Raw genomic sequence first — 22,332 nt, forward strand, 5'->3', positions numbered from 1 at the left:
GTGTGTGTGTGTGTGTGTGTGTAAGCACTCTACTAAGTTATCTCCATAGACTGTGTTGTACAGTTTGGGGGGGCCAAGACACTGCAGCTCCCCAAAGTCTCCTAATTCCCCTTTACAAAGCTCAGGATCGGCAGCATCATGTGTCTGGGTGGGTGGGTGGTTTTCAGACATGAAATGTGTAGCGTGGGTCACCGAAGATCAAACACGGGATATCTATGGGACCTGTCAGGCTGTGAGAGTCCCTCTTCATGAGCTTCCAGGGACCAAGGTGGGGAGGGATGGGTGCCATAATCAGCATGGGTGGGAAAAGCCACCACCAGAGGCTGGGATCAAACCAGACCCCCAGCTCTATCAGCCTGGGTTTGCACATGGCTGCTCCTAGCCGGGGGAGGGGGATAAGAAGGAAACAGAGGACGGCTTGGTGTGGGCAGTTCATTGCTGCCCTTTCTGGCACCAGGAGAAGAATTTTTGACCAGAAAAAAAAAAAAAATCCTTCTGCTTTTGGGGATTAAGATGAAGTTCCCGATACTGGCAGTGAGATCTTTCCCTACCCTATACAGGCCTGATAAGAGATCTTGGCTCTCAAGCTGTCAGGAGGGAGAGCCAATAGCTGGCACGGACTCGCGAATATCAGGATGTTCTATTGGCCCACACGTGAACTCCACAAACAACGGGCTTTCTTATTGGATGGCGACAGAAGTAGGCAACTTGGAGAATCCAGGGCCAACGGGGTGATAGCTGAGCTTGTCTGGTATTTGTCCTCATTTACCCAAAGCATCCAAGACCAAAGAGCCTGAAACTGGCACAAAGTGTCCCGCTGTGTGGCCTTGGGCCAACCACTTCCCCTCTCTGAGCTTCAGGATCTTCCTGTAAAACCGAAGGTTAATCCCAGGCACAAAGTAGATACAACGTTGCTTCCTTCCCACCTTCCAGCCAGCCTTGGCTTATTTTCTTTTCCCAGAGGGTCCTGGGCTCAGAGGCTGCGCAGCCAAGGCGCTCCCTCAAGATGAGGTGGGAGTCCCGGCCTGAGCCGCTGCAGGGCTTCCGAGCTGGTGGAGTACGGAGCTATATTAAGCCTGAAGTGTGCTTTTCAATGTCTCTGCCTGACTCACGCCCTGCTGGGTTTAAATGACAAGGGGCTGACTTAACTTGTCAGAGAAGGATTAAAGGCAAGCTTCCACTCCAGCACACCAGAGAAATAAAACACCACAGCAGCAATGAGGTGTTTCGGAAAGGGGCTCCATCCAGCTCCATCCAGCTCCATCCAGCTCCATCCCTCCTCGGCCCCTGCTCCCCCTAGCCCTGCCTTTTCTCCTTGGGTGCTAAGCCCCACTGCCAGCACATCTCCTTGCAGACAGCCATAACCACCACGGGCTTTTCTAGAACACATATCTCACCATACCACTGCTACCCTCTCTGCCCCCACGCTTCACACAAAAGCTCTCCATCACTCTCAGGGTCAAGTTCAAGGTCACCTAACCCAGCTGTCAGACCTTTCTGGCTTCAGCCTCGCTGCTTGTGAGACCCCACCCCCCACTCCCCTTGGGCACACCACTCGATCGATCGTATGGTTTATCCTTAGCTGTGCCAACGTTCCTCACCACCTCCCTGTGCTGCATCTGCTGCCCAGGGCCCTCCCTCCGTCTGGCAAATGCTGACTCTCCTTCAGGGCTCAGCTTCAGGGTCACCCCCAGGGGCCAATGCCTCTTCCTTCCATCCTCTTCCTCATCCTGCCACCTCGACCTTGTGGGAGTTTGACCCTCATGTGCAGAGCCCCGTGTATGACTCAACACAGGCATCAGACCTTCCTGACTGTCCCTCAGAAGGCAAGTGTCCTCTGACTAAAAACTCAGAGAAGGGAGGTGGTTGGCCCGAGGCCACGTAGCAGGGTGTTCAGCCCAGGATCCTGGCTCTTTTCTCTTGCACTTGTGGGGAAAGATGGGCTGAGCTGTCACCTGTGCTTAGGGCCTAGTAGACTTTGCTCTTCCACCACCTTTTGGGGCGGGGCTTGGACTCAGGGAAATGACTGATTCAAAATGACACACCCTTCTGATTGGTTGGGGTTACACCCTGCATCTTCTCACCTGAGGTCTAGTGTGGTCCTGAGCACGTGGCTTAGGGTGGGAGGGAAGAAACGGCATCAGACGACTTCTTCAATCGTTCTCCGCCTTTGTTTTGAGGCAGGGTCTCTCAACGAGTCTTGAGGTCAGTGATGCAGCTATTCTGGCGGCCACTGAGCTCCAGGGATCCTCCTGTCTCCACCTCTCCAGAGCTGAGAAGAAAGAAGAAAGGAGGGAGGGAAGGAGGGAAGGAGGGAAGGAGGGAAGGAGGGAGAAAGTGAGGAGATTTCTGGGGAAATGTAAAAGTTAATTTTCAGTTGATCAAGCAAAGAATTTTATCACAGTGTGAGCTTTCCAACCCCAGATGGGGTATCTTGAGATGGGTGGGGTCCCCGCTTGAAGGTGTCTAAGCACCTGTCAGAGTGGCCGCCCACCAGCACGACAGTAAGGAAGGCCCCTAGCCAGCTGAGCGCCAAGTAAGTGACTCTCGGTGGTTCTGATCTGGGGCTCTGGACTGTCCCAGGCTGCACTACCCTGCAGTGCCATCGTAGTAGGGACAGAAGGTCTTATGTCTGCCTCACGGATGATGACCGGGTAGTGTTCTGCAGAAAGCTGGTGTTTGGATGACTTCTGCATGCTCTGGGAACCAAAATCATTTGGCTAGAAGTGTCCAGAGAGGTAACCTCTGAGTGGACATCCGTGGGTGGGTCCAGCCATGCCTGGGAGCTGAGAAGAGAAGACACAGGAAGAAATTGTAACTGAGGAGGGCTTGCACACTGTGGCCCAAATAAAGCTTATCTCTGTGGTTCTGATCTGGGGCTCCAAGCATAGCTATTGCCATCCACAGGTCTGAGGACAAAGGCCATTCCTTGTCATCCTCTAGAGACCCATGGTAACCAACCCCAGCCTGCATATACCTCTTCTTCCTCACAAACTCTTTCATTTATGGATCCAGAAGCTGGGGGTATCCAGAGGCCTCCTGGAACTCCCACAGAAAGAGAAAGGACCACAGCTCAGGAAACAAGCCAGGAAGGGTGAAGCCCCTTGCCCAGGCCACGAGGCTAGAGGATGCTGGTTAGTCTCTAAGACTGAGTCTTTTCTCCCGGGAGCCCCCAGAGGCCAGATCTACTGCTGGAGAGGTTAGAGCCCCTGAGTGGTTGGACCCCTAGGAAGGGCTGAGCCTTCTGGAATAGGAGGTTGACAAGATAGGGCTCAAACTCTGTCTCCCCCATAGCTAGCATGAATGCTAACCACAGTGCTGGTCCGCTGCAATGCTGGCTGTTTGACTAGCCACCTCCGACTACTCAGGAGCGGAGGACAACGAGGCCCGGAGAAGTAAACTAACTAGCCCCAGGTCTCCCGTCCAGCGAGGTCCAGGGAGATCCGAACACCAGGCAGTCTGGTCATCTTGGTGCGGGTCCCCCAAGGTTTCTGGGCCATCCACTTCCACGCTAAAAGACAGGAGGAGGACAAGGGCAGAGGAATAAACCGGGCCTGAGGCTTCAGGATGCTGTCATCATCACCTGGCTAGAGCCACCTGTCTGCAGAGGCACAGACCCATGAAGGCATTGTCAACATCAAGCAAGGATGTGTGGGAGACACGGCACGGTTCACCTAGCTTGAGATGAGCACTCGGGGCAGAGAGGCAGTAGCAATGTTCCCCTCCCCTCCCCATCCTTACAGATTCCTCTGAGCTGGAAGCTTCTTTAGACAATGCTGGACGCAACTGCCCAGAGGTGACTCCTCACGGAGGCAAGACACACAGAGAGGGAGAGACCTCAGCCACCCTAGGGATGGAGGCAGGAGCCTGGGTCAACCATGCCTGCTTGGGAGATAATTCAGCAGCTGATCCTGTGTTGCTGATGCTGATGCTGATGCTGATGCTGATGCTGATGCTGATGCTGATGCTGATGCTGATGCTGATGCTGATGCTGTTGTTGTTATTCTTTTGCAAGGTAGCAGAGTGACTCCGACGAGCGAGCGTAAACATGTATTGTGAAGCAGTGGTTCTTGGGGGATATGCTTTAACAGCTATAATAATCATCTTAATTGGCACATTAATTATATGAGAGCAGGTGCTTCCAAAATAATTGCGGATGTTGCAAAGCTGTTTATTTCCTTAAGTGGCTCACATGGTCCCCTTTAACCCTTGAATAGCAGACTACTCAAGGTACAACCTGGAGAGGAGGGAAGCCCATCTCATCTGTCAGTTCAGAATCAGGGTGACCCACCCCCCAGATACTCACCTCACTCCTCCACCCTCCTGGTGGAGAAGAAGCAACACCAGAGAGCTTGGGTTTTCACACGATGATGGTCTTGTCCCAGCATGCACTCTGCTGGAACAGATAATGGAGTCCTGGTGATAGAGAGGAATCCTCCAGCATAGAGCCAGGACTGAGGGAAGGGAGGTGCAAAGGGCCTGAGGGTGGCCCATCTCAGCTCCATCAGGTGCTCAGTGAGGGTCTGAGAGGGAAGGAAGGAGAAGTCTTGTGGGTTATGGGGACCTGTCCAGAATGCATTATGTTCACCTGCCATGCTGTTGAGTTTGGACAAAATCCACGAGGGGTGATTCAAGATGTTTAAGAGCAGCAGGCGTGCCGTCATCTAATTTTATAAAGTTGCTGTCCTTGCACAGAGATAATTGACAAGTATCTCCCGCTTGGCACAGCCATCGCGAAGCTCTGCTCTGCGTCCCTGCTCCGCCCACTCATTCCCCTCTTTCCTCATCATAGCAAATGACATCACCGCCCACAGATTTCTTCAGCCAGGACTCTAAGATCTTTCCCATCCTCTGGGTCCCCTGCCACTAATCACTCACATCTCCTCCGGTTAGTCAACTCTCAACACCTGCCATGAGTCCATCTCTCACGGAAGCCTTGGTCGCCACTTGGAGTGGGACACGGATTCATTGCAATTTTGTTTCCTTGCCCAGCCTCCCCGCCCCTATCCACGTCCCTGAGCAACCATGGTGTCTTTGAGCATCTGAGTCAGGACAGCGCCATCCTCTGGAACCACTTGGTACTGCAGAATAAAACAAGAGGCCCACATGGGGGATACTCGCAGAAGAAGGTGATGAATGATGGGTGCTTGAGGATTGCAGGCTGTGGCTCTCAGCTTCAGAGAAAGAAGCCATGTAGCTGAGGCAGGCTGATCTGGAAAGAGAGAGCCTCAGCAACAATCCCCAGCTCCTTCCAGACTGCCCTGTAGTCCCACTGACCCACCCATGCCCCCCCCAAGCAACTACAGAAGCCCACGGTGCCCCTCACAGCACACTGACCCTGGGGAGGGAAGGAAACTGCTGATGTATGCAGGCCAGCCATTTAGACAGACATTGTTCTGACACTCCTCAGTTCTAGTAGGCTCTTTCAACTTTCTTAATTGTTATGTAATTACATCACCTGCAAATAGCAATGACCTTCCTCTTCCTAACGCATGGGAGAGGCATCTGTCTCCTAAGTCATCAGCATTCCGATCCTGCAGCCAGGCTGCTCGGATTCCTCTTCTTAGACTCTCTGTGACTCAGGCACAGTGGTCTGGAGAGATGGCTCAGTAGTCAAGAGCACTTGCTGCTCCTACAGAGCTTCCCACAGTTGAGAGGTTATAGCACCCTCTTCTGGCCTCTGAGGATATCAGCACTCACATGACATACACACATGAACAGGCAAACAAGCAGACGAATAAGTAAGTAAATGAATACTTAAATCTTACTATTTAAGGTGGTTTGATAATGCCGGCCACAGGCTCACATAGTTAAATGCTTGGTCCCCAGTTGGTGGACCTGTGTGGGAAGGATTAGGAGGTGTGGCCTAGTTGGAGAAGGTGTGTCACTAGGGACAAGCTTTGAGGTTTCAGATGTCAGCACCATTCCCAGTGTCTCTGTCTCCTACTTGTGTTTCAAGATGGGAGCTCTCACTTGTTCCTGTTCCCATGCCTATTTCTGACATTGTGGTCTGGTTTCTGCCATTGTGGTCTGGAATCCTGGAACCCTGAAACCAGAAACACAATTAAATGTGTTTTTCATGCTGTCAAAGCAATAGAAAAGTAAGTGACCCACTATGTAAGCAGTATTTTTATACTTACTGAACTTATTGTCATTTCTTAATTTTTTCCATTGTCTGAAACTTTCAGGATTCTTGCAAAAAAACTTTTCCTGGGTTTCATTATTTAACTAATATTTATTTACCACTGATTTCTGATAAATACTTTTTTTTTTCTCATGCGTAGGAAGGTTCCCTCTATTTCAATTTTCCTAAACATTTTTAATAAGGAAAGTTAATTAAATGCTCTTTAAGAACCTATTGAAGTAATCATATGGTTTTTCTCCTTTAATTTTCTAATGGGATGGATTATGTTGATGGTTTCCCTAATATGGAGCCTCTGTTGGGTTTTTATAATTTTGCTAAACAAATATCCAGTGCCCCAGATTAAAAGAACTCTCTGGTACTTATTTATTAGTATTATAAATGGAGTCTGTTTTGTTGGCTTTTCTGCAGGTCTCTGGGATGTAAGAGCGCCTGGCTATTGATTTTCTGTGCGTGCTTTTTATCTACTCTATAAAAGGGATGAGCTTGGCTCCTTCCCTTTCTGTCCCTTTGACTGGTCTGATCACCCTGTCTCCCCGAGCTGTTGTTATCTCCTCCACCTCTGAGGGTTTCTGTGAATATGTGTGTGGGGAGTGTCTACTGTGTACCAGGCACTGGGCTGGGCTCTCTGACCCCAGGCTCCTGTCACTCCCTGTAAGGCCAGAGTGGTAGCAAAAGCATCTCTTCAGCTGATGTATCAAGGGCAGGGGTCAAAAGAGGGGAGGCTCCAAAGCCACTTAGAGGCTGGTGGGGATTCAAGCATTGTAACCCTCAAGTCACACTGCCACAAAATCAGCCCCTCCGCATGGTACCTTACCCTTTGAGAGACGCGAGTAATGTAACCTTGACCCAGAGGGGAAGCTGGGACTGGGGTCATAGTGGTCAGAGCTGGGAGGATAGATGTTCTCACCCTAAACCTTCGCAAATATGATCCCAGATCAGGGGCTGGGGCTGGAACTGCAGCCTCCCTTACTCCTAGGCTTTCCCCAAGGCTAAGTGGGGCTGGTGACATCTCAATGCCCACTGGAACTCCCTCTGCCCATTTGTTTCATTATGCCTGAGACCTGGCCTTCCTGCTGCAGCGAGCTCTCAATTGCTCTCTGTGGCATCACTGGTGAGCAGCTCCCTCTTCTCCTCAGTGTCCATAACTAGCAGCCTGGGTCCTTTCACCTGCTCACCGAGCCCCAGTTACCTTAATCAACCCCGGAGCCCTTACCTCTGGTCTCCGGCTGGTTCTCAGTTCCTACTCTGCTCCTTGGATTTCTCTGGTCTCCTACAAAGATGGCGGCTGACATCTTACTGCCCAGCGTCTGCAGTTGAGCCCTACGGAAGGAGGGTACCTGCTAGGAGAACCAAGGCATCTGGTGCCTTGTGTGTTCTACTCGCTGGGCCCTGCACTCAGTACAGCTCAGATTCAGTCACATCAGAGGACCGTGTGGGTTTGAGGCAGCCATGTCCAGTGAGCCTGTTTGGTAGCAGAGGGCTGCTGTGCACACAGATCTTCAAGCTCCCTGGGTAGAGCTCTCTGTCCCAGACTCTTGGAATATAGTAGGAAACCCATCCTAGCTAACTCTTGGAATAACAGTCCTAGCTAACAAGGGAAGCTGCTTCTCGTTCAGGGAGGAGAGCTGAGCACCAAGAACTACCTGGGCTTCACCTGAAAGCCCACCCACTGTAAGATATGGATACTCAGGCTCAGGGATAAGATGTGATTTCTCAGAAGTCACCAGGCTGGAATTTGAACCCAGGCCTTCTGATCCCAGCCAGTACCTTGTTCCCTCACAATGGTCAGCTCTGTCAAGCTGCAAGGGCACATCTAGATGCCTGATGCCTGGACAGGTGCAGCAAATATAACCCCTTCCTCCTCTGTGCTGTCAAAGCCCTACCTGGGAGCCTCAACCCAAGGTGCCACCCAGTGGACACTTTGCTCATCTGGATGGCGACCTGGACCAAGAGCATGATCATTCCTTGATAGCGAGCTACCAGAGTCCTCGCCAGAGTGGGGTATGAACATCTGGGGTCACAGGTGAGGTTCCCTCAGATACTCCAGGCTCCAGACAAGCAGCCTTCCTGGTAAGGCTGGCCCCAGACCCCTCAAGGCCTTTTCTGGAAATGAGGGAAGCAGCACCCCCTGTCCCGTGTTGAGGGAATCCCGTGCTCTTTCTGGGAAGGCCTCCACAGCTTCCCATTTATAGCAGAGGGTTTGTATGAACACTCTGAGATTTGATCTGGTCATTGAGTCATCACCCCTAGCCTGTGGTTATGTGTAGTCACTTTCTCCAGTTTGTAAGTGGAGATACTGAGGCTCAGGTCAAGACTGAAAGAGTGTAGGTTGGCATGGCACCCAAACTCTTGGCGTCTGCATGTACACTCTCAGTCCTCTCAGTCACCCCCTGGCTCTTCACGGAGGACATGTTTTGGGACCCAAGTTCTCCAGTCTCTTCTACATAGTTCCACAATGGGGCTTGGGGGATGACTCAGAACATAAGCTTGCCATGCACCTGGGGGCAGCTGTGTTCCTATCTCCAGACCCATCCAAAGCCAGCACAGGCCCCTCATCCCAACGCTCCTCCAGGGAGACAGAATGCAGAAGCAAGAGAATTCCCAGAAGCCCATGGGTCAGCAGTGAACGATACTGAGACCTGAGACACAGTCTCAAAGCAAAATGAAAGATGGAGACCAACATGAGCAGTCCTGTGTCCTCCACGTGCGCACCAGGGATCGTAAGTGCCTGTACTCATCCACACACAAACATGAGCTCACTCCTAAAATGCCACAACATCTGAGTTTAACCTACACAGTCCCCCGCATGCTTGAGTCACCTCTGGGTGACTTCTGCTGACTACGTAATTAACCGCCTTGTTCCCAGTTCATATTATTATACTCTGTTTAAGAAACATCAGGGGGCTGGAGGGATGGCTCCGCAGTTAGGAATATTTGCTGCTCTTGCATGGTCCCTGGGATCTGTTCCCAAAACACACATCAGGTGGCCCACAACCATCTGCAGCTCCTACTCCAGCAGATCCAACGCAGTCCCCACATGCAATGCACACACACACACACACACAAATAAAAACCTTTAAAAAGGGACACACAAGGAGAAAAATGCAAGTGTACTTGATGCAGACACAGAAATTGTATCCCCGTTGTATCTCCAGTCTGTCCTCAGCTGATCACCGTGAACTCAAAACCCAAGACAGTTAAGGGAACAGCCAGACCTGTCCCGTCCCATCTCCCCCCAGACCCCAAACTCCTATACACACAGATATATTAGCTAGCTGACCGAAATAAAAGTTTAAAAGCCCAGCGCTGTCTCTGAGCCCTGGGACACTGGTGAGGAGCACATTTGGCCACAGAGCCTGGAGAAGAAACCCAGCTAGCTTGTAGGGATTAAAAGCTCCAGGCTGACATGTGCCTGGCCCTCTTCTGCTTCCCCCTAGGGGTGGCTGAGTCTGTGCACACCCCAGGACCGGGCAGACCTGGTCAACTAGACTTTTCGGGGAGATTTAAGCCACTCCCCGATGTGAATCCCCCTCGGCTCTCGGGCGCTCACACAGTGCAGGGCTCTCAGCAGTGCTCAGTGACTGGTTTCTCTCCGCTCCGTGGAGGTGGAGGTCGGTGGCCTGATTGATGGCAGCCCCTGTAGAAAGTGGTGCTGAGATTTTCCATTAGAACTGGGAAGCTCGCTGCTGTAGCTTTTTAGAAGGTCAGAGGGTCAGGCTGGGAAAATACTGACAAAGCAGCCGCAGCCGCCTCCTTTGTGGGTCTTCGGGAGTTTGCTCACTGTGTTTGCCTCCTGTCTGCCCTGGGGCTGAGGGTGCGGCTCTGTGTAAGCTGAGTTGGTACCAATCTGAGGCTATATTTTACTCAGACCGGCTCTCGACCACAGGTACTTCCTGTAGCCTCAGCCTACTTCCTGTTTCCAGGGAGATCTCTGGAGGATTCTGAGTCCTTTCCTGACTCCTCAAGGAGTCTCCTCACCTCTCCCACTATGGAGAGAGCAAGACTGAGGTACACAAGTTGGAAAGATAGAACCCAGTGCTCATGCCCTGGTCCTCTCAGCCTGTCTGTTTTTCAGTCCCTCCTTTATCCTTCCATCCTCTTCCCCCACCACCACCCTTCAAGTCCTGATACAGTCATCCATCCTGTACACATGTGTCTCCTATGCTTCCCAGGTGCTGGGATCCTGCCCTTGGTGTCTGTGTGGGTGTCCCTTCAGGAAAAACCATCCGTGCCTCCTCCTTTCGACTGGAAACCCCTAAAGGCAGGAAGTGTGGGGACTGGCTAAACAGAGAACACCTTCCTTTCTTTGTACCAAAAACTCCAATTACAATGCCTTCAAGGCTGGGGAGAGAATGGTACGCCAGTTACTTGCTTTGTCACAAAAGTGGCATAGTGAATGGGCTCACCGTTCAAGGCTATGGTTTCATCATGGCAGGAAGGCATGGCACCAGGAATGTGAGGCATCTATCTGGTCACATCGCATCTGCAGTCGGGAAGCAGGGAGTGATGGATGCTGGTACCCAGCTCACTTTCCCCTTTTTATTCAGCCCAGGACCAATGCCCACGGGATGGTGCTTTCCACATTCAGAGAAGTCTTCTCACCTCAGATAACTTAATCCAGAAGCTTCCTTACAAACCTGCCTAGATAGTTATCTTCTCAATGATTCTGGATTCTGTCAAGCTGACAGTCAATATTAACCACCACAGATGCTCTGGTAAGTGCTTATCTGGCAAGCACAGGAAACTAAATGAGATTCCCAGGATCTGTGTACAGATCCTAGCATTGGAGAGGCAGAGACAGGGGGACTCTTGGGGTTCCATGGTCAGCTATTATAGCCTAATTAGAGAGCTCCAGGCTCACCAAAAAGCCATGCTCAGAGTTGCCCTCTGATCTCCATATACACACATGCATATACAACCCAGACAGACACAACACACACATATACACATACACACACACAATTTTTTCCTCCTAATTCCTTTAAAATAAGCTCAACATACAAAGCAGAAAGATGGCTGCAAAGCCAGTCACAGCCACCTAAAGTCTGAGCTCTGATGCTGCCCGTTTGGGATTCTCTGGGGCTCTGTGTCCTCTGGTTCTGGTGCAGGATGGAGACGGCTCCCAACCTCACCGAGGGAGAGAAGTTAATGCCCCTCATCTACTGCATGCCTAATGTGTCCACACGCCAGGAACTATTCTAGGACCAGAATATAATTGTGATAAGACAAACAGAACTCCTCCCCCAGTGGGGTAAGGAGACAGACCATTAATTAAGTAATTAGCAAGAAAATAGCGGGTGCAGATAATTGTGGGTGGTATGGTGATAGCTAGAGTTCTTGAAGCACTGGCCAGAAAGTGACATTCACACTGGACTGTATGACGAGGAGGGAGTCGTGCACAGACCTAGAAGGAGAGTATCCTGTCGTTCTTCTGTTGCTCAGAAAACACCTGATAAAGGCAACTTGAGAGAGAAAGGATTTGCTACCTCCCACAGCTCAGTGGCACTCTCCATCATGGTGGGGATGGCAAAGCAGCAAGAGTGTGAGGCAGCCAGTCACATCACATCTGCAGTGGGAAACAGAGAAGGATGCATGCATGTTGCTGGTCGGCTCCCTTGCTCCAGGATCCATCACGTAGGGAATGGCACCACCCACAGTGGGTAGGTCTTCCCACCTCAGCCTAGTGAAGAGAGTCCACACAGGTCTGCTCAGCAGTCCATCTACCAAGTCATTCTAGAGGTCCTCAAATTGACAACTGAGATAAACAGTGGCAGAGAGCAGGCCAAGCAGGGGGGCTGCCTAACCAAGGATTGAGCTTGGTCATACTGTTGAATTCAAGCCATGGGTCCAGAACATAAAAGAGCAAAGAAAAAGACATTAAACCAGAGAAGAGACAGGGCTATCTCACAGCAGGCCTGGCCGAGTCTATCCTTAGCACAGTGGGACTTGGGACTTTCTAGAGTGGTTTTGTAATGTATGTGCATGTATTCGTGTGTGTGTGTGTGTGTGTGTGTGTGTGTGTGTGTGTGTGTGTGTGTGTATGTGTGTGTGTGTGTGTACAGGCTAGAAGTCATGTGTCTTCCTCTATGGATCTTCCCTTATTTTTGAGACAGTGTCTCTCACGGAACCCAGAATTCACCAATTCAGCTAGACTGTTTGGCTAGTGAACTTCAGGCTCTGTGCTAGGTGGCAGGCAGGAACCATTGTGCCCAGCTTTTATGTGGGTGCTGGGTATCTGAACCCAGACTCCCATGATTGTTCAGTAAGCACTTCGTGGGCTGAGCTGTCACCCCAGCCCCTGTGTTGAAGGATTTCATAGGATCCAACTTAGTTTCTCAAAGGAATTCTCTGGCGATGGAGCAGAGTCTGGACGGACAGTCAAGATGGTGCCATAGTGACGGAACAGCCCCCCTCGGAGACTAAATATAACAAACGGTTCTTCTCATTGACAAAATCAGAGGTGCAGCTGTCCTCAGAGAGGTGGCTCTGGGGTCCAGGCTCATTCCATCTCTGCTGTTTTATACAACTTGACAGAAGTTAGAGATGATTGGGAAGAGGAAACCTCAATTAAGAAAATCCTCCCACCAGTTTGGCCAGTGGGGCACTGGGGGTGGGGCTTAATGATTGACATGAGAGGGCATAGCTCACTATGGTTAGTGCCATGCCTGAGTGGGTGGTCCTAGGTGCTATGAGAAATCAGTCTGACGAAGCCAGGGGAAGCAAGCCTGTCCGCGACTCCTGCTTTGGTCGCCACGACTAGGTTCCTGCCTTGTGTGCCTGTCCTGACTTGTCTCGGTGGGTGATGGGGTGTGACCTGATAATTGTAAACTAAAATTAACCCTCACTTCCTAAGTTATTTACGGTCATTGTGTTTCATCACAGCAACAGAAACCCTAACTATGACATCTGCTAATGCCCCTTCCCTTTAGTGTGTGTGGATGCCATCTGAAAAGGGTGTTACCCAGAAACAGGAAAGCCGCGTCTGCTTCTGTGGTCCCAGGGACAGCTTACGTCACTTCAGCTCATGCTCATCGGCCAGAATTTGGCAGTAGCTGCAAGGGAAGCTGGGTAATACAGTTTTTCCCAGTTGCTCAAGTAGAAGCTAGCACAGTGTGATCTGGTAAGCTCGGAGCACCATCTGTGATAAGATCAGGGATGGGTGCTGGGAGGAGGGGGAGGAGGATCCTGCGGACCTCCAGAGCGGGACTGATGGTGGCCCCATATGACCGGTGATAGTGGGGGTGCAGGGAGGCAGACAGATGTTCGTGTCATTGCACACCTGCTGCTATGCTTAACTGATAAGCTCCGCTAGGCCCAACTGTTGTTATAGCAACTCCTCACAATGGGGACACTGTCCTCATCTCTTATGGGATGAGGTTGAATTCCCCAAATGGCTTTTCTCTACCTCTGGGAGGTCAGCAGGCAGAGACATTCTCCTAGCAAGGCTTTCAAAAGCGAGAGTCATAAACCCGGAGCGTTTTGCTCTGGGTAATGGCCTTTAGAGATGGTCATGTCTTCTCTCTGCATTTATCAGGGGAAGTAGTGCCCCAGAGCTGACCAGGGACTCCCTGCTGCTGCAGAGGTGGTCAGTGTCTAAACAAGGGCCGAGTCCAGGTCTCTCATGTGCCTTCCATTCAATGCAGTAACTTTCAAATGTCTCCTTCCTCAGAAAGGCCAAGGGTGCAAACGGCTGGAGAAGCTCCTTGGGGTAAATGTCTCTCTTGGTGACATTTGTTGAGACTCAAGGGGAGGGAAGGAAAATTCTGGGTCCTGTGGCCATCATAAGGTCTTCTCCACTTCAGCCACCTCCTTATCTTGCCTACTTATCTTCTCTCCCTGAATCGCAGACTTCTCCTTTAGAGGGCATTGAGGGTGGCAGCCAGCCTCATGTGATTGTCACAGGACATGAGGAAACTAGAGGTTGAATCCCAGAGTGGACACTGGGAAGTCCTCAGTGATGGATCTAGGAACAGGGCAGGGGATACAGAGCCCTCTGCAGCCCAGTCTCTCATCCTACATGTGCTGAGGACAGTCAGCTTGTTCTGGGTCCCAGCAACTGTGCTAAGCATCTCGCGTGTCACCTTTAAATTTACAATCCACCCTCTGCAGCTCCTGCTGCTGTTGTCATGGTTCAGGTCTTTCTGTCCTGCCTGGCGTTGGTGGGGACTGGAGCCAGGCAGATGGTCTCCAAGCTTCTGCTCTGTTCTTGGGTCAAATCCCCCTTGATCAGGAGGAGGGTAAGAAGTGTCAGAGACCTTCATCAAGAGGTCTCCTCTCCTCCACCACCCTCCACTGTGCAGGAGATTTGATCTCTCTACCTTAGGGTGAAGCCAAACACTCTCTTGCTCTTAGTCAGAGATCCCAGGAGCCACGGGAAAGCCAAGCTTCTCCAAGTCCCTTGGCCAGTCACATTCTCCCTAGCCTCTGTGGATAGCCTGAGACGGGCTTCTGGTGAGAATGGTGGTACACACCCACAATCCCAGTACTCTGGAGGCCGAGGCAGGAGGATTGCAAACTCAAGGCTAGCCTGGGTTTCACATTAAGATACTGCCTCGAAAAGGACAGGGGCTTCTGATGTTTGTCCTGAACCAAACTGAGTGAGTGTGGAAAAGAGAAAGCTGTCACTGGGGACAGAGCAGGTTCCTGGATTCGGGCGATAGTTCACAGGCCATCAGAATCTGTGTGAGCCTGGGTCAACTCTGTGGCCCTGCTCAGGGAGCTGCAGGCTGGATCCCACTGCTCTGTCATTATCCATGGGCCCTCAGAGGTAGTTCAATAAAGAGAATTTTAAAGGCTTTTAATGCTTTACAGGGAGTCTGTCCTTTGCCAAAGTACCAATTAAAGAGGCAGGCAGTTCAACATGACTTTATTACCCACATTTGGTCTGGAAGGAAAATGCAGACAATGAAGGCTCTGAGACATCCCCCTCTGCTTTCTCCAACGGGGACTGTCTGAGTCTTCTCCAGGGGTTTGCCTACACCTGAGCTCAAGAGAGAGCAGGAAAACTCTCTTGGGAGAGTCCCTGCCATGGAGAGAAAGGTATCAAGGAACTGGGAACACTGAGACTCTCTCTGGCCGGAAGTCACCAGCTAGGTGCTAGAAGGTAGACGAAGCAAGACACGCAGGTCAGAGACCTCTCGAGCAAAGTCAAGACCAAGGGACCTAATCTAGAATGACCTCCAGGCAGTTCTGTGTCCCGCACACTGTGCTAAGTACTTTCTACCTGGCCTCTGACCCGTCAGGCCACCCTGTGTCCTCTGTTGTCACCGTTCCGCAGATGGGGAAACTGAAGGTCGGGTCGGTCTAACCAGTCATTAATTCTTCAGGCAGGTGCTAGAGCTAGGCAGGTGTTCTCAGGGTTTCAGCTCTCAACTCCAAGACTAAACAGTGGGGAGAGGAGTAAGAAGGACTCAGGAGGACAGCATCTGTGAGGCAGCATCTGTGAGGCAGACAGTGTCCATTCTCATAACCCACTGATCTCCATTTCCCTCCTAACTTCCCCTCAGGATGTCTCTCTGTGTCCACTCAGGCATCAGATCTGGGCCTCTCATCCAGACTGGCCTAGCTTGGATCTGTCTCTTATTGGCTGTCTCCATCTCCTTGTTCTAGGAGATGCCATTGAAACAATATCCGTCCCAAAGGGACTGTGTGCAGCATGGCCTTCCTGGGTTCCGTTGATGGCCTTAGGACTCCTCATGGAGTCCTCAGATAGGCCGCTGCCTGCGTCATTCTCTACATAAATGGCCCAGTAAGGTGTCTCATGGTGCCACCTCATTCAGGGATCTTGTGAAGAAACTCTCTCTGTGTCTAGAGCTCGTAAGAGCACAGTGGTCACTCAGTTATGTGTCTTTCCACTCATCCACCCACCCATCCAGCCATCCAGCCATCCGGCCATCCATAGCACCTTTCTATCCACCCTTCTGTATATCTACGCACATACACATCTATCCACGTACCTATCCATCTATCCAGTCACTTACCAATCCATCCAACAACCTACCCGTCTATCCTACATATCCATCCCAACTACTCAGCCATCTGTCTCTCCTTCTACATATTATTTTATCCATCTATTCATCTACGCATCAACCCACCCACATAGCCAACCACTCACCCAGTCATCTACCCATTTACCCCCACATCCATCCATCTTTCCATGTGTCTACCCATCTACCCCATTCGCCCATCCCTCCATACATCTACTCACTTGTCCATCTGTCTGTGCATCCATCTATGTATCCGTGCATCTGTCCCCTCGCTTGTCCATTTACCCATCCTTTTGTAACCATGCAACCATCTTCCCCCCATTATCCATCAGTCTGCTCGCACATGCACACATCTGTCCACCCTTCCACTGATCCTTCTACACACGCCTGCATCTATGTGTGTCTAGCATCTATTTTTGAGGGTAGCTTCTTCCACTGTGCTCTTAGTGCTGTGGCTGGGACTTTCTAGAGACTGGAGGGTTAGCTCACGACATCTGTCTGCCTTTAAGCTTCCATCAGTGCCCTGCAGTGACCCCAGAAAAAATGGCAGGACAGACACTTCCAGTCCCCAGTCCTTCCTTCAGTAGAGGGGTGGATGGAGGGCCAAGAAGATGACTCCATTGGTCCAGTGCTTGTTATGCATGCATGAGGAGCTGTGCTCAGGTCCCTGGCCGTAAAGCTGGATGTGAGCACTGCTTGTCACCCCAGCACAGTGGCTCGAGGACTGTCCTCCATGCTCCCCACTCTCACAGTGCACAGAGGGGCAGCCAGACTGAGACACTGCTGGCTGGTCCCCCGGGGCTCCCTCCAAGACTGAGTGACTTGCTGTGACCTTAAGCCTGGCGTGCCTTGTCTGGTCTGTCCATTGCGAAAACTTCTCACTGGCTGCCAGTTCTTTCTCCTCCATTCTGTCTGCCAGGTACCTGGGAGGGAGAAGCCATGCCAATGGAACATTAACTTCTTAAAGACTCTGGTCAAGTCCCCGCTCCCCCTCAGAATGCCAGGGAGATGAAGCTCAGCTCCCCTTTCCTGAACCAAGCTTGGGGGCCAGCGGAGCAACTCTGTCTCTTGGCTCCACTGCTCTGATGCTCTACTCTGGTTCCTGTCAGGAAGGGGCTTGCTAGCAGTCTCCACGGTGGCTCACCGTCTCAGTGGCTTCTCTCTGCTCTTGGTAATATTGGATTAGCCCACTTTCTTGAAAGCTGATTTTTCATTTGCATAATCCTCCCCTCTCGGAGTTGCAAGGCCCTTGGTGATAAGCTGATGGGGCCAGGGCAGTCAAGCAAATTATACTGTTGATTCTGAACAGCCGTTCAAAGTGGAGGGAGGTTTTTTCGTTTTTTTTTTTTTTTTTTTAAAGAGGTCATACATATTATTTTTAATCTTCATACTCCTCGTGACCAGCAGTGATATTCTCTTGTGGGATGCTTTTCCCTGTGCCTCCTGGAAGGCAACCCTCTTCACCAAACCACAGCAGGAGGGATGAAAGTCAGAGCAAAGGGCGGACTTCCTGTGGAGCATCTGCCCCCACCCCCCCACCCCCCCACCCCACCCTAACTGCATAGGAAAGCTCCTTAGAACAACAGTGACTTTCATTATAGAGAGATAAAGCACAGTCCCATCCATCACTGCTCTGTAACACCCCAGCGGCTACTGGGACAGGCACATCCTCTGGGGGATGCTGGAGGCAGCTAGAGTTCCTGGGTGGGACTGAAACAAGCTGTCTCTGGCTTCCTTGATGCCTGACTAACAGCTCAGTTCCCATCAACAAACAGGGAATGCAGACCTGCTCTGTGCCACAGGGCTTTTCACTGAGAGCCTACTATGTGCCAGTTCCCAGGACACCACCCAGAGGTACTTACTATCACTGATGACAACCAAGCAGAAGAAGATCCAAGAAGCCGTGTTCTTCTTTGGGGGCCTCTTCTTTCTGTCCAGCACTGGACTTAGAGCCTCCTTCCCTTCCCTAGATTCCTCTCCCGTGCAGCACCCCTCCCCCACCATTGCTGCCCTCCACTTAAAACTGAAAAACGCTGGCCTAGGGAGAAAGTCCAGTTGCTGGAGTTTCTCTTTCCACACTTCTTAGAACCACTCATTTCTGGTTTGTTTGTTTGTTTGTTTGTTTGTTTGTTTTGCCCAGGCTGGCCCTGAACTCAAGGCATTCCGCCTGCCTAGCTTCATGAGTGCTGCTGATATCACAGGTACAAGCCACCAGTCTCAGCTTGTCTTGCTTTACTCAGGAGTAAGATGTTTGGATGTTGTGGAGGCAGGGGGATTGGCCCAGTGAGCAGGACAGGTGGTCTCTAGCTTTTGAGTTTCCCGTGATCTTGACCTTGGTGTTTTGGGCAAAGCCAGGGAGGGTGACAGGAGGCACCAGACTGGGAAAGGCGAAGCCCACCAGAGACTCAGGGTAAAAAATTAAGGGCCTTGTGTAAAAGACCCTTTGAGGAGAGTACCCTTCTGTGAGGGAGGTGTGAAGCATGCGATAGCCCACACTGGGCTATGCCCTGGAGCCTGGATTGTGCCTACAAAGACGTGGAGACCCATGTCAGTGAGGGGTATGTGTGTAAACAGAAGCCACACTGGGTGCCAAAGAGATAAATCACCAAAGCCTCCTTCGCAGGGACATGTCCTGCAGCTGTAGCCCACTAGAGCGGGATGCTGCTCTGACTTCCTAATGGACCGAGCATGCAGGAGACCCAGCTCCACCGTCCTCCCTCCCCCTGCCTTTGTTGGGTCCCTCTGACAGCAGGTAAAACACTAATAAATATTGAAAGAGGGGGAAATGGCTGTGGCTGCAGAGCTTCTGGGTGAATAAATGAAAGACGGAAAGGAGAAAAGATCACCCCAGGTTGGGCGCCTGCCAGATCGCCTGGAGGCCAGTGCGGGCTGCAGAGAGCGCTCAGGGCGGGCCTGCCCGGGTGGGACTGGACCAAGCCTCTGTCTCTTCAACTGTAAATCAAGCAGATCTACACTCACCCTGTGATGTCAGGTTAGGGAAAAGGATCTGCAAGAGTCAGAGCAAGCGCATGGTGGGGACAAATGCAAGCTAGGATTCTACCCTGTCCCAAAACTGCAGCACGGAAGTAGAGGCGTTCAAAACCATAGTCGTCTGTGATGACAGTGAAGAACAGAGAGGGCCAGGGCACGGAGCCCACTCATCCCTTGGTGACAGTTTGCTTGTAAGTGGCATTAGCCCCTCTCAGAACCTTGTACATTTTAGCTGTTTCTGTGCCCCTCAGGGAGGACTTCTCCCTTGACAGGACAGTTAGGGGCTGGGACTGTGTGTGTATGTGCTGTATGTGTGTGTATGTTTGTGGCTGTCTCTGTGTATCTATGTCTCTGTGTGTATACTGTGCATCTAAGTGTGTATGTATACTGTGCATGTGAATGTGTGTGTATACTGTGCACGTGTATCTATACTGTGCATGTGAATGTGTGTGTGTGTGTGTACTGTGCATGTGTGTATGTACTGTGTACTGTGCATGTAAGTGTGTGTGTATACTGTGCATGTGAATGTGTGTGTTTGTGTGTATACTATGCATTTGTGTGTATACTGTGCATGTGTGTGTGCTGTGCATGTGAAAGTGTGTGTATGTACTGTGTACTGTGCACGTGAGTGTGTGTGTGTACTGTGCATCTGTGTGTGCATGTATGTATACTGTGCATGTGAGTATGTGTGTTTGTATGTGTACTGTGCATGTGAGTGTGCCTGTGTGCATATATGTGTGTATGTACTGTGCATGTGAGTGTGCCTGTGTGCATATATGTGTGTATGTACTGTGCATGTGAGTGTGCCTGTGTGCATATATGTGTGTATGTACTGTGCATGTGAGTGTGTACATGAATTTGTGTATATATGTCCACATCTGTGCTTGGTAGGAGTTGTGCACCCATCCCTGGGCAGAGGGAGGGAGCCAGTGGACAAAGAGGACTTGGAGGGGAGGGAGGAAGGGAAGTGAAGAGACAGGGCCCATGGGATGCCACAAATAGGAAATGGTAACAGGATACCTACAGGAGGCTCCCTGCAGATGGGCCCAGCATGCCCCAGCAGCAGGGAGAGATGGCACCTGGGTACAGATTCTGGGCCTGAATGGCAGCTGTAGGCTGTGTGTGTGTTTGTGTGTGTGTGAGAGAGAGAGGTGGGGGGAAGGGAGAGGGAGGAAGAGATTGCCCAGGCCCCTCCATCCCTGAGTTTCAATTTTCTTCCTTCTCTGCTGCTATAGGAACCTCCCTTTCCCCAGCACTGATAGCGGGTGGTTAAGAGAAGCCCCTGAGGGAGCCTAGTCCATGGAGCTTTCTTCACCATGATAACGTTTCCTACTGGGGCTGTAGGAGCAAAGTAGATGGGCAAAGGCCCAGGATGGACACAGAAGGACCCCCACAAATAGATCATCAGTGTCATCTTGGAAGGGTTTCCTATAGACACCAAAGAAAAGAGCAGGTGGCCAGGCCAGAGGCCCAAGAGCAGCCAGAAGCCAAAACACCCAGGAATGCTGGCAAGATGGCTGGCCTCCTCAAAACTATAGCATGGTCATCATGGAGACTCATTTTGGCTTTGGCCAGTGGTCCTGTCCACCCGTGTGAGGGAGGCACTAGGACTGAGGACTCCGTGGGGTCCTTCGAGTCAGGTAGGAGAACAGCCTGACAGATCTCAGTACCACATCCTCAGCTAGACACCCCGATCTATGGGCCAGAGCAGGAGTGGGTCCCTTGTCCTGTCTCACCTCAATTCACCCGTGTTCCAGCTCCTTCATCTACTCTGCACCGAGCCAGCGAGAACCGAGAGTGCTCCAGGGAATCTTGGGCAGTTACATGAGGTGACACATGAGGCAGCGGGGTGGTTGGCTGGGAAGACATGCCTCTTAGTTATCAGGAGGTTAGAACAGGAAGAGGAGTTGGCAAGGAAAGAAAGTTGTAGGGAGGAGTAGTGAGGAGGAGGGGGTGGAGGGAGAAAAAAAGGAAAAGGGAGAGAAGAGGAAGAAACAGGAAGAAGAGGGATGATGTGAAGAGAGAGAGGAGGAGGAAGAGAGGGGTGAGAAGTGGGGATGATAGCACCAGGGAGGGAGGAAAAGGAGAGGGAGAGAAGAGGAGGGAGGAGGGAGAGAAGAAGAGGGAGAGAAGAGGAGGGAGAGGAGGAGGGACAGTTAGCACCAGCATCCGAGGCTCTCTCCTGTGGACTTGGATGGTACGAGCAGGAGGGGCGGGGTGGGCCTGTCTGAAGCAGGGCTTCTGGTAAAGCTCCTGGCCTCTGAGACAGAGATCCCAGCACCGGCCGTTAAGTATTCTGGATGTGATCCAGAGAGCTGTGGGGGTAGACCAGATGACAGAGGGCAAGTGCAGACCACCAGGTAGGAGTGGCTGCTGAGCCCAAGGAGAAGAGGCTGAGCTCCCCAAGAAGAGCCCAGAGTCCCTCCAACTCCTGCACACCTAAATATGGCCCCAGGAGGCCCGTTAGGAACATTCCAGAACTTACCTCAGTCTGACTCTGTGGACCTAGGAACCCAGGATCTTGCAAACACTCCTGGCTCAGGCCCTGCCAGGTGATGAGGGCCCAGGAGCCACTGTGACCCCCATCCTGGGAGGCCCCACCGCTGGTATCTGTCCCCACCCCCGTATCAGCAGAGGAGAGCTGCTGGGATCTTGCCTCTGGCAGGGCTTGTGCTGACCTACATAGGGATGAGAGCCTAAGAGCAGCCCTGTGTCTGGGCCAAAGGGCCCCAGCTGAGTCCTGTCAGGCCAGTAACCTACGTGATTTAGGCCAAGCCTACAACCTCTGTAACCCTCAGTTTTTTCATCCTTAAGGATGAGATCCTAATTCTGACAGAAATGTCATTCTGAGAACTTCAGGAGGGCAGCCTAGAGGGTATGCCCAGCATATAGTAGGTACACAATAAAATGACACCTCCATCCTTGCTGAATTGTGCTGAGTTTTTTCATCTCAGATCCAGTTAGATTTGCTACCAAATCGATCAAACACACACACACACACACACATATACACACACATACACACACACACACACACGCATACATACACACACATACACACACACACACACGCATACATACACACACATATACACACACATACCCACACACACACATACACACACACACACGCATACATGCACACACATATACACACACATACCCACACACACACACACACACACATACACACACACACAGTGATTTTAA

At 51.3% G+C, this 22,332-nt stretch overlaps 1 protein-coding gene and 1 long non-coding RNA gene across 4 annotated transcripts in view; one reads left to right on the forward strand and one right to left on the reverse strand.

Moving 5' to 3' along the window:
* Positions 1-22,332, forward strand: part of Igsf21 (immunoglobin superfamily member 21) — a 226,182-nt gene that overhangs the window by 104,485 nt on the left and 99,365 nt on the right. The window lies entirely within an intron of this gene.
* LOC117708939 (uncharacterized) lies at positions 14,995-21,765 on the reverse strand. 3 transcript variants are annotated; one of them, XR_013110358.1, is made up of 2 exons: positions 21,608-21,765; positions 14,995-17,054 (listed from the first exon to the last, which is right to left on the reverse strand). It is a non-coding gene; the product is annotated as an uncharacterized LOC117708939 (long non-coding RNA). The 3 variants fall into 3 exon arrangements; XR_013110357.1 differs by lacking the exon at positions 21,608-21,765 and adding an exon at positions 20,859-21,595; XR_013110359.1 differs by lacking the exon at positions 21,608-21,765 and adding an exon at positions 17,276-17,636.

The sequence above is a fragment of the Arvicanthis niloticus genome, chromosome 5 (genome assembly GCF_011762505.2).
Source record: "Arvicanthis niloticus isolate mArvNil1 chromosome 5, mArvNil1.pat.X, whole genome shotgun sequence".
NCBI lineage: Eukaryota > Metazoa > Chordata > Mammalia > Rodentia > Muridae > Arvicanthis > Arvicanthis niloticus.